Here is a 13,005-nt window from a genome sequence, read left to right as displayed (position 1 = left end):
ACCGGTTAATGGTCTGGCTGTAATCAACCACCATCCGGAACTTTTCCCCGGTCTTGATGACCACCAGCTGAGCTCTCCAGGGGTTATTGCTGGCCTCTATGACTCCTTCCGGCAAGAGACGCTGGACCTCGGACCTAATAAACTCCTGTCCTGCGTACTATACCGCCTGCTTCGAGTGGCTACTGGCTTGCAATCACTGGTGAGGTTAGCGAAGAGGGGAAGAGGGTCAACTTTTAGGGTTGCGAGGCTGCATATGGTGAGCGGGGGCAGGGGTCAGCCAAAACTAAGAGTTAGGCTCCTGAGATTGCACTGAAGTTGAGTCCTAAAAGGAGAGGGGCGCAGAGGTCTGGGGGCACATACAATTGAAAATTAGTATACTCGGCGCTTTATATCGCTAAGGTTGCAGTATTGCACCCTTGGATTTGTACTGGGTGCGACCCAGAGGCGAGGGAGATTGTTTGTTGCATCGGGAATATCGGGAGCGAGCAGTGTCTTACCAGATCCGGCTGAATAAAACTCTCGGTGCTCCCGGAGTCGAACAGGCAAGGTGTCTCGTACATGTTAACCCGGACGGCCATCTTGGAGCTCCTGAGGTGCTTGGGTCGCGACTGGTCCAAGGTGACTGCACTGAGTTGAGGGTAATCAGTGGCGCTGGGGCGGCCCCGCGATCACTGTCCGTGCAAGTTGTACGTGTCGAGTGGCGTAGCAGATGGTGGCCAAGAAGGTTGATCGAGCATGGCGGGCGGTGAGGAAGATGGCACCCAAGATGGCGGCCCCCATGGATCGCACGTGGCTGGCCGCGTGGGGGAGGGTGGCCAAGATGGCGGTACCAGTGAGTCGCACGTGTAGGTCGGAGTCGGTAGATACGCTGCCACATTACAGGGTCTGCGGGCCTGAGAGTCGGTGGATCGGGTCTGTGAGTTCGAGTATTTATTCTTGCCAAGGCAAACCTTGGCGAAGTATCCTTTTTGCCCGCAGCTGCTGCAGTTCGTGTTGCGGGCCGGGCAGTGTTGCCGGGGATGTTGAGGCTGGACGCAAAAATAGCAAGGTAGCCCCCCATGATTAGCGGGCGGCCGCACGGCACAGGCCTAAGGTAGTCTCTGGTCGGGGGCCCACGAGGGAGTCGTGTGGTCGGCTGGGAACGCAGTGAGACTGAAAAGCGACCTCCAGTGAGGTCACCAGTTTTACCGTGTCATCCAGGTCCTGGGCCCCTTGTTCGAGCAGGTGCTGCCTCACATAGTTTGATCTGACCCCCGCAACGTAAATGTCTCGGACGGCGAGCTCCATGTGCTGAGTGGTCGTAAAGGCCTGATAGTTACAGTTGCGCGCGAGGGCTTTGAGGTCGTGCAGATAGTCATCCAGCGACTCCCCGGGGCGCTGGCGGCGAGTCGTGAAGATATGTCGCGCTAGACCTCGTTCACAGGCCGCATGTCGATGCGTTCGAGTATTGCGAGGGCCTCTGTATAGGAGGTGGCTTCGTCGAGCTGGGCAGAAATGCGATGGCTCACCCGTGCCTGGAGGAGACACAATTTCTGTTCATCAGTGACGGATGACATCGACGACGCGGCAAGGTAGGCCTTGAAACACCGAAGCCAATGTGAAAAAATTTATTTTGCCTCCGCGGCCTGTGGATCGAGCTCTAGTCTGTCAGGTCTGAGGGCTGACTCCATAGTAGTTCTTTAAGTTGATTAAATTGATGCGACCATCAATTCCCTCGAAGACACATGTCGAAGTAAACAGTGGTTTTAATCAACTTACAACTTTGCCTGCCTGTGACTGGTACCTTACTGAAGGCGGTCCCGCAGGTCTGCTGCTCTTATACTTCCTCTAAAGGGCAGAGCCATGGGCGGAGCCCGTACATGCTCCAACATCTCCCTCTGTGGGTGAAGCCACACGATGGCCCATAGATGGAGCCCACAGGGTTAATAACATAGTATAACGTAATACAGTATACTGGTGAATTAACAGTATTTATACATTATCACCACACTGCAATTCAATGAGATCATGACTGGTGTGATAATCCTCAACTCCACTTTCCATCCTTATCCCCATAACCTTTGATTCCCTTACTGGTTAAAAATCTGCCTATCTCAGCCTTGAACATACTTAACGACCCAACCTCTACAGCCCTCTGCGGTAAAGAATTCCACATATTCAGTGCGACCCCTGACAAGGGCATGATGTGCTTAATGGCTGCGTTATTTTTGATTTCAAAAGATGAAACGATACAGCCAATGGAGTGAGTCATGGTTGCAATGTAGGAAAATACCATCAAGGTTCCACAAACAACTGTGAGGCAATGACCAGATAATCTATTTTAGATTTGTTGGTTGCAGGATAAATATTGGTCTGGACACCATCAGATACTCCCCTGCTCTTCTTCAGAAAGTGCCATGGGATTTTAAGATAGCCACCTGAAAAGACAAATACTTTGACATCCCCTTGGAAAGATGCTAACCCTATAGTGTAGTATTCCTCTGTTCAGCGCTGAACTGTCAGAACATTTAGGAGAAAAGTAGACCATTTGTCCCTTCAATCAGATCAAGGCTGATCTGATCATAGCCTCAAATCTACTTTCCTGCCTGCCTCTAACCTTTGGCACACTTGCAGATTAAAATACTGTCAGTCTTCACTGCTTTCCAGACAGGTGATTCCAAAGATTAATGGCACTCTGAGAAGAGAAATTTCTCATCTCTGTATTAAATAGGGGATCCCTCATTCTGTGCCCCCCTCCAGTTCTAGATTACCGCACTGGGAGAAACATTTTCTCAGCATCTATCCTGTCAGGCACCTTTTTTAATTTATTTGTGGGCATCGCTGGTTAGACCAGCATTTATTGTCCATCCCTACCTACCCTTGAGAAGGTGGTAGTGAGCTGCCTTCTTTAACCTCTGCGGTCATGTGGTGTAGGTACACTCACAATGCTGTCAGGGAAGGAGTTCCAATATTTTGACCCATATATTTTTATAAAATCTCCTTTCATTCTTCTAAATTCCAATGAGCACTCAACCTTTCCTTATAAGAATCCTCTTTATCCCAGGAATCAACCTTGTGAACTTTCTCTGAACTACATCAACTACACTGTCCTCTGTAGAAGATGTAGTCTACATAGACTTCAGTCTGGCTTTTGACAAGATCCTGCGTAGAAGACTAATTGAAATGGTAAGAGCATATGGGTTCAGGACAATTTGGCAAATTGGCACCAGAATTGTCATAGTGCCAGAAGGCAGAGTGATGGTCAAAGGTTGTTTTTGTACCTGGAAGCCTTGTCCAATGGTACTGGGTCCTTTGCTGTTTATAGTGTACATTAATGATCTAGACACGAATGTGCAGGGTATGATCAGTAATCATAGAATTTCATAGAATTTACAGTGCAGAAGGAGGCCATTCAGCCCATCGAGTCTGCACCGGCTCTTGGAAAGAGCGCCCTACCCAAGGTCAACAACTCCACCCTATCCCCATAACCCAGTAACCCCACCCAACACTAAGGGCAATTTTGGACTTAAGGGCAATTTATCATGGCCAATCCACCTAACCACATCTTTGGACTGTGGGAGGAAACCGGAGTACCCGGAGGAAACCCACGCACACACGGGGAGGATGTGCAGACTCCGCACAGACAGTGACCCAAGCCGGAATCGAACCTGGGACCCTGGAGCTGTGAAGCGATTGTGCTATCCACAATGCTACCGTGCTGCCCTTTGTGATAGGCACATTGGTAAGCCTATCAGCAGCCAATGCACTGAGAAGCTGGCCCCTGATTGGACAAGCTGGAAATAGCAACAAAGTCAGTGTTGAAAGTCCCAGATAAAGACAAGAGCAAAGGCCCGCATGTGGTGGAGTAGGCAAAGGATCGATGTAGGCTACAGCCAAGGAACGGGAGAGGAGGAAGTCATTGACAGTTGGTGGGAGGGGAAACAGCTTCTGAGGATGGCAGGAGGGAAAGCGGCCATGGAGCAGTGGAGGGAAAGCGGCCATAGAGCAGGGGTGGGAAAGTGGCCATGGAGCAGGGGAGGGGAAGTGTCCATGGAGCAGGGGAGAGAAAGTGTCCATGGAGCAGGGGAGGGAAAGTGGCCATGGAGCAGGGGAGGGGAAGCGGCCATGGAGCAGGGGAGGGGAAGTGGCCATGGAGCAGGGGAGGGGAAGAGGCCATGGAGCAGGGGAGGGGAAGTGGCCATGGAGCAGTAGAGGGAAAACGGCCATGGAGCAGGGAAGGGGAAGTGAGCATGGAGCAGTGGAGGAGAATCGACCATGGAGCAGGGGAGGGGAAGTGACCATGGAGCAGAGGAGTGGAAGTGGCCATGGAGCAGGGGAGGGGAAGTGGCCATGGAGCAGGGAAGGGGAAGTGGCCATGGAGCAGTGGAGGAGAATCGACCATGGAGCAGGGGAAGGGAAGTGGCCATGGAGCAGGGGAGGGGAAGTGACCATGGAGCAGAGGAGTGGAAGTGGCCATGGAGCAGGGGAGGGGAAGTGGCCATGGAGCAGGGAAGGGGAAGTGGCCATGGAGCAGTGGAGGGAAAACGGCCATGGAGCAGGGAAGGGGAAGTGACCATGGAGCAGTGGAGGAGAATCGACCATGGAGCAGGGGAGGGTTAGTGGCCATGGAGCGGGGGAGGGGAAGTGGCCATGGAGCGGGGGAGGGGAAGTGGCCATGGAGCAGGCGAGGGGAAGCAGCCATGGAGCAGTGGAGGGGAGCAGCCATGGAGCAGGGGAGGGGAAGTGACCATGGAGCATGGGAGGGAAAGTGGCCATGGAGCAGGGGAGGGGAAGTGGCCATGGAGCAGGGGAGTGGAAGTGGCCATGGAGCAGGGGAGGGAAAGTGGCCATGGAGCAGGGAAGGGGAAGTGACCATGGAGCAGTGGAGGAGAATCGACCATGGAGCAGGGGAGGGGAAGTGGCCATAGAGCGGGGGAGGGGAAGTGGCCATGGAGCGGGGGAGGGGAAGTGGCCATGGAGCAGGCGAGGGGAAGCAGCCATGGAGCAGTGGAGGGGAGCAACCATGGAGCAGGGGAGGGGAAGTGACCATGGAGCATGGGAGGGAAAGTGGCCATGGAGCAGGGGAGGGGGAGTGGCCATGGAGCAGGGGAGGGGAAGTGGCCATGGAGCAGGGGAGGGAAAGTGGCCATAGAGCAGGGGAGGGGAAGTGACCATGGAGTAGGGGAGGGAAAGTGACCATGGTGCAGTGGAGGGGAAGCGGGCATGGAACAGGGGAGGGCAAGCGGCCATGGTGCAGTGGAGGGCAAGCGGCCATGGAGCAGGGCCATGGAAGCGGCCCTGGAGCAGTGGAGGGGAAGCGGCCGTAGAGCAAGGCAGGGGAAGCGGCCACGGAGCAGGGGAGAGGAAGTAGCCATAGAGCAACGGAGTGTATTTGCGTGAGAGAAAGAGGTGGGAGTATGCATGAGAAAGAGGGAGAGTGTGTGACTCAGGAAGAGTTGGGTGTATGCATGTGGGAGGTATGTATGTGAGAGCAAGGTGAGTGTGTGTGTGAGGTGAGTGGGTGTGAGCGAGGGAGAAAGAGGAGAATGTGTGAGGTGAGTGAGTGTGATTATGAGGGAGGTGAGAGGTGAGCGTGAATGAGAGGTGAATGTGTGTGAGAGGTGTGTATGAAAGAAAGGTGATGTGAGTGTGTGAGAGAAAGGTGAGCATGTGAGAAGTGAGCATGTATGAGAGGTGAGTGTGTGTGAGAGAGAGAGATTGAGGATGTGTGTACTTCTTTTGAGTGTGTGTCTGATATGAGAAACCAGCTCTCCAGCCGCACTCCTAAAATTAAATGAATTTGTGAGTAAAAGAAGCAGTATCACACTTCCCATTAAACATGACAAAAAGGTAGGACTTGTGTATTTGTTGAATGACAGAACCTTTTAATTATAACATGTATACATATAAGAAATAGAAGACTTTTATAAATTTATTTTTGGAATGTCTGTACATACTGTCCAGAACAAGCATATTTTTGTAGTTCAACTCTTTAGCATAATAACATTTCTCAGGAGTTCTGTCAGTACTTTTGGATGGTGAAAGGGTTCTGAGGCTGAAAATGCTTGGGAAACCCTGCTCTTAAGTTTTTTTTTGCAATATCTTTATTAAGTTGTTAACATTCTATACATAAAAAATAAAACACACCCCACCCCAAACAGAACTCGTACAAAAGGAGATACCCACAACACCCCAATTCACACCCTCAAAATCCTTCTCTAGCCACTGACGGTGATCAACTCTTTGAAATACAGAATGAACAGGCGCCATCTATTATAGAACTCTTCAATCGCCCCTCTCAAGGTGAATGTAACTTTTTTAAGGTGTAGAAATTCCATTAAGTCCCCCAGCCATATTGAGGCACAGGGCAGAGAAGGTGACCTCCACCACCCAAACAGGACCCGCCTGCTTGCAATCAGCGAGGCAAAGGCTAAAACATTCCCCCCCCCCCCCCCCGCCCCTATCTGCTGCTCTGGTAGGTCCAACACCCCAAATACTGCCCCTAGGGAATTGGGTTTGAAATCCATTTACAAGATTGCCGACATGGTGCTGAAGAACGAACCCCAAAACTCCCCAGCTCAGGGCAAGACCAGAACATGTGAACATGATTGGCCAGGCCCCTACCATACCGCTTACACTTGTCCTCCATTCCCTCAGATAACTGGCCCATTCTCAACCTCGCTAAATGTGCCCCATGCACCACCTTTAATTCAATCAACCCTAATCTTGCTCACAAAGTTGTGGCATTCACCCTGCTCAACACTTCACACTGCACCCCCTCCTCCAGTGCCATTCCCAACTCCTCCTCCCACTTAGCCTTCACCCCCATCCAGCAGTACCATATCTTCCTCCAGAATCCTAACCCTAATGTATTTCAAACTATTTTCTAATACAACCCTATTTTAACACTTAAAATTAACACAACTCCAGATGCCAAAAACAGCATAAAGTAGCTTAGTAACATTCAATATATAATTATTAAAGTTTTCATATTATTATAACTCAACAAATAATATGTCCAATATGAAATATGTTTTCAGGTAGTTTTAAAAATTATACTATTTCATGCGTTCACCAGGCCGAATGATCTAAAAAAAAAATGCCTATGGTGTTCGATTGCCCTCGATTATCAAAGTGACTCTCACTTACACAAGTGACACTTACATGATTTAATTTCGAGCAACTCAAATTGCTGTTTCTGCGACTCCAATTGGAGTTGCAACCCACAGTTTAGGAACCCTTGGTGCTTAGTGTCAAATGGATCAAAATGTCTCACGCAGTGCCTCAATAACATTCCGGAACATTGCTGCCTTTCAGTCTCTGATTCACTTCGGATCTGTATATCTCCTGGTGGCCAAGTCAAATTTTCCCAATCTTCCAACTATTCGAATGTTGATCACAACAATTGGTATGTTCACAAACAGTAGCGAAAATATTTGGACGAAAACTTTTCAAGGGCAATAAATTGCTCGATGTGTTGTTTCACGTTACTGCCAACCGCGAGAATTCAGTGTGCTTTCCTGTGCCACACAGGAGTCACGTTCTCAAAGGTAGAAAAGAATGAAAGCAATGAGTCTGTATTTGACATCACGATGTGCCTATTCACACGAATTAGGCTTACTGTACTGAGAGGACGCGGTAGCACAGCTTAATTTTAGGAACAGAAGAAGACATGTTTGTTACAAAACGCTCCTGTTCTTACTATGAGCATCACCAGCGCAGGTCACCCACTGCTGATTTTCTAAAGCTCCAGAGAGTTGTAAATGCACCGCTTAAAACCCAAATTTCAAATAATTCGAAAACAAGAGTGCCGGATATAATTGCGTTGTTCAATCTGCATTCAGTTGTGGCACGCAGTCATTGATTTTTAAGATACACGTTTTAATCCTCAGGGATGGTTCTGAAAGGAATGTTCCTTTCCGAAGAGGACTAGCCAGAAAGAAGTTAGATCTGGATTGTGCTCGCTATGGAGGGCGTGTCTTGTGTTCCTATGGTTTCTGTAAACTATTCGAGCTGAACCCTAAATTCAAGCCGAGGTGAGCGGCAGGACTGAGTTTAAGAACAGGAGTGAGTTTCGGAACTTTAGTATCTAATCTGCTTACATTTTGCGGTTTATTTTGTTCATATTACTGCGAACATTTGTTTACCACGATTCGATTTGTCTGTTACTAGTGCCGGGGAAACGATGTTGCTTTGAAAAGCATCTCAACTATTACCTAAAATAGAAACGGGCTTTGGGAGAGAATGCCTAAAGGAAGATACTGTAACCCAAGCACGCGAAACGATGGTCAATGGGTAAGATAATTAATAGAAATATAAAAACAGAAAAACACCATCGGAAAATGAAGTTATGATCCCTTTCATATTAAATTGACGTAATGGACGTTTTGGACGCAGTTTTCAACCCTGACTTCTGTCTCTTCACCTACATTAATCTTCTATGAAGAACCACTGTGGTTTTAGTGAAATTTTTCAGTCTATGTTTCTGAAATCACAAAATCTCAAAGTTGAAATGGTTCATTTAAAATATTTTGTATAACCGCAGAGTTGCAAGAAATATTTAAAAAGCTGTTTAATTATATCTAGTTCACTAAGGAAAACCAAACATTAAACTGTTGTTTGTGAACCTTTCAAGTGAAAGAACTATCAAAACCATTATAATGTAGCATGGCTGATTTTTGTATTTTGTTGTGAATGCACTTTTTAAAAAAAATTAATTTTTATTAAAATTTTTCAACAACAAATTTTCTCCCAACAGTTAAAGTAAACAAGGTGTAAAACTAAACAGAAACAGAAATCCCCCCAATACAAAGTAATAAATTAATAACTAATAGCAATACAAGAAAGAAACAAAAATAGCAAACACACTGTCGCAAAAACAAAGCCCCTTGACAAATCCCGACCACCTTGGACAAAGTCCCCGCCACCCTCTTCCAAACGCCAGACATGCCCAGAACATGTGGGTGTGGTTCGCCGGGCCTCCCGAACACCTCCCGCACCTGTCCTCCCCCCCCCCCCCCTCCCCCCAAAAGAACCGGCTCATCCTGGCCCCAGTCATGTGCGCCCTATGCAGCACCTTCAGCTGAATTAAACTGAGCCGTGCGCAAGAAGAGGACGAGTTCACCCTCCCCAGGGCATCCGCCCACATCCCATCGTCAATCTCTTCCCCTAGCTCCTCCTCCCACTTCGTTTTCAGCTCCTCCACCGAGGCCTCCTCTTCTTCCTGCATCATCTGATAAATCGCCGAGATCCTCCCCTCACCGACCCAAGTCCCCAAGAGCACCCTATCCTGCACCCCCCTAGGCGGCAGCAGCGGGAGCTCCGCCACCTGCCACTTAACAAACGCCCTGATCTGCATATACCTGAAAGCATTCCATGGGGGGAGGCCCCACTTCCCTCCAACTCCTCTAAAGTCGCAAACTTCCCATCGAGGAAAAGATCTCCCATCCGCCTGATGCCTGCCCTATGCCCAGTGGCGTGCAGAGGGGGGGGCCGACGGTGCGCTGGCCCCGGGCATCGATTGGATGGGGGCAGCAGCGTGAAGAGAACGGAGCACGCACCGCGGTCGGCCAGAGCGCGCCTGCGCACCGCGGGTGGCCGGAGCGCGCCTGCGTACCGCGGGCGGCCGGAGCGCGCCTGCGCACCGCGGTCGGCCGGAGCGCACCTGCGCACCGCGGTCGGCCGGAGCGTGCCTGCGCACCACGGTCGGCCGGAGCGCGCCTGCGCGCCTGGTGAACAAAAAGGGCGCGAAATCTCCCGAATCAACGGCAATCAATGCCACCATGGGTGAGTTTTATTTATTCTTTATCTTTATCTTTTGATCCATTTTTAAACTCTTCTCTGCACCCTCTCTATAGTTGTCAATTTACTAAACTGTCGTGCCCAGAATTTGACATTTGGGCCAGGGGCACCCATTTGGGACAGAACCAGTATTTTATGAAGATTCATCATGGCCTCTTAACTTTTGCCCTCTTACCCTTTATACTTAAAGCCCAGGGTCCTATAAATGGGAGATTCTCAGAGACAGGGGCAGCACGGTAGCATGGCGGTTAGCATAAATGCTTCACAGCTCCAGGGTCCCAGGTTCGGTTCCCGGCTGGGTCACTGTCTGTGCGGAGTCTGCACGTCCTCCCCGTGTGTGCGTGGGTTTCCTCCGGGTGCTCCGGTTTCCTCCCACAGTCCAAAGATGTGCGGGTTAGGTGGATTGGCCATGCTAAATTGCCCGTAGTGTCCTAAAAAAGTAAGGTTAAGGGGGGGGGCTGTTGGGTTACGGGTATAGGGTGGATACGTGGGTTTGAGTAGGGTGATCATTGTTCGGCACAACATCGAGGGCTGAAGGGCCTGTTCTGTGCTGTACTGGTCTATGTTCTATGTTACACTTGACTGCAAGCTGCTGGACCTCGGATCTTGAACAGAGCTTTATATCTGGATTTGGGGACCCTTTATGCACTGGCATAGTGCACAAACAGGCCCCACATGACCAGGGTTTTGTGAAGAAGAATTGATCTGGAAATGTGTCGACTGTGAAAATTATATTTGTGGAAATTGGGTGAAGTAATGCCGTTGTTTGATGAGACTTGGTACTAAAGCTTTAGAGAAATGAAGATGGAATTTGATTTGAAGAAGTTCAACGTTTTGACGGATATTGTGGCTGAAATGAATGTGATACGTGCTGAATGGGCTGACTGAGAAATGTGTGAGATATGTCTTTGTATCTGCTATGTGTAATTTATCGGTCATATTATTGCAATTTTCCTGTTAATTCATGTTTAATTTACGTTGATTTTGGTGTGATTGCTAATATAAAAGTGAAGTTTTGTATATTGGTGTTAGTTGGGTTGTTTGTAGTTTGTTTCCACAAGGGTCATAACAGTATTTCCATGACGTTGCTGCTCTTATCCTTCTCCATGGGGGTTGCAGAGGAGGGAGGCACAACTTTCGACACATAACATCTCACCCATTGCTGCAAAGCAAAATGACTGAAGAAGAGAACAATATCCCTAGAATCCCAGCGCTAAGGGGAAATTGACTAACTCTTACAGCGCAATTTAACCTCAGGCAGCCGTCCTATACCTTAGAGATGACCTAGAGGCAGCTTGGGGCCTGTCGTGAAGGTGTGAGTGCCTTTAAATTTGCTTACCTTTCACCGGGAGCAGGATTTGAGGGAATATCAGGTAAGCTCTTCGTTTCTTTTTCTTGTTTTTTTTTAAATCTAGAGGTGATGTCAGGGAAGGCAGTACAATGCTTCTCCTGCAGAATGTTTGAGGTGAGGGACGCCGTCAGTGTCCCTGCTGATTTCATCTGTGGGAAGTGCACCCAACTCCAGCTCCTCAAAAACCGTGTTAGGGACCTGGAGCTTGAACTGGATGAACTTCGGATCATTCGGGAGGCAGAGGGGGTCATAGATAGGAGCTTCAGGGAAGTAGTTACACCAAAGACTGGAGATAGATGGGTAACTGTAAGAGGGACTGGGAAGAAGCAGTCTGTGCAGGGACCCTAAGCCATGGGGTACGGGCCTCTGGCACGGAGTCTGTCCCTGTTGCTCAGAAGGGAAGGGGGGAAAGGAGTAGAACATTAGTAATTGGGGACTCAATAGTCAGGGGCACAGATAGGAGATTTTGTGGGAGCGAGAGAGACTCACGTTTGGTATGTTGCCTCCCAGGTGCAAGGGTACGTGATGTCTCGGATCGTGTTTTCCGGGTCCTTAAGGGGGAGGGGGAGCAGCCCCAAGTCGTAGTCCACATTGGCACTAACGACATAGGTAGGAAAGGGGACAAGCATGTCAGGCAGGCCTTTAGGGAGCTAGGATGGAAGCTCAGAGCGAGAACAAACAGAGTTGTTATCTCTGGGTTGTTGCCCGTGCCACGTGATAGTGAGATGAGGAATAGGGAGAGAGAGCAATTAAACACGTGGCTACAGGGATGATGCAGGTGGGAGGGATTCAGATTTCTGGATAACTGGGGCTCTTTTTGGGGAAGGTGGGACCTCTATAGACAGGATGGTCTACATCTGAACCTGAGGGGCACCAATATCCTGGGGGGAGATTTGTTAGTGCTCTTTGGGGGGGTTTAAACTAATTCAGCAGGGGCATGGGAACCTGGATTGTAGTTTTGGGGTACGGGAGATTGAGAGTATAGAGGTCAGGAGCACAGATTTGACTTCGCAGGAGGGTGCCAGTGTTCAGGTAGGTGGTTTGAAGTGTGTCTACTTCAATGCCAGGAGTATACGAAATAAGGTAGGGGAACTGGCAGCATGGGTTGGTACCTGGGACTTTGATGTTGTGGCCATTTCAGAGACATGGATAGAGCAGTGACAGGAATGGTTGTTGCAGGTTCCGGGGTTTAGGTGTTTTAGTAAGGTCAGAGAAGGGGGCAAAAGAGGGGGAGGTGTGGCGCTGCTTGTCAAGGACAGTATTACAGTGGCGGAAAGGATGCTAGATGGGGACTCTTCTTCCGAGGTAATATGGGCTGAGGTTAGAAACAGGAAAGGAGAGGTCACCCTGTTGGGAGTTTTCTATAGGCCACCTAATAGTTCTAGGGATGTAGAGGAAAGGATGGCGAAGATGATTCTGGAAAAGAGCGAAAGTAACAGGGTAGTTGTTATGGGAGACTTTAACTTTCCAAATATTGACTGGAAATGATATAGTTCGAGTACATTAGATGGGTCGTTCTTTGTACAATGTGTGCAGGAGGGTTTCCTGACACAATATGTTGACAGGCCAACAAGAGGCGAGGCCACATTGGATTTGGTTTTGGGTAATGAACCAGGCCAGGTGTTAGATCTGGAGGTAGGTGAGTACTTTGGAAACAGTGACCACAATTCGGTGACCTTTACGTTAGTGATGGAAAGGGATAAGTATACCCCGCAGGGCAAGAGTTATAGCTGGGGGAAGGGCAATTATGATGCTATTAGACATGACTTAGGATGTGTAGGTTGGAGAAGTAGGCTGCAAGGGTTGGGCACACTGGATATGTGGAGCTTGTTCAAGGAACAGCTATTGCATGTTCTTGATAAGTACGTACCAGT

This window comes from Scyliorhinus canicula, chromosome 16, assembly GCF_902713615.1.
Source record: "Scyliorhinus canicula chromosome 16, sScyCan1.1, whole genome shotgun sequence".
In the NCBI taxonomy this organism is placed as follows: Eukaryota; Metazoa; Chordata; class Chondrichthyes; order Carcharhiniformes; family Scyliorhinidae; genus Scyliorhinus; species Scyliorhinus canicula.
This window is presented reverse-complemented; position numbering follows the sequence as displayed.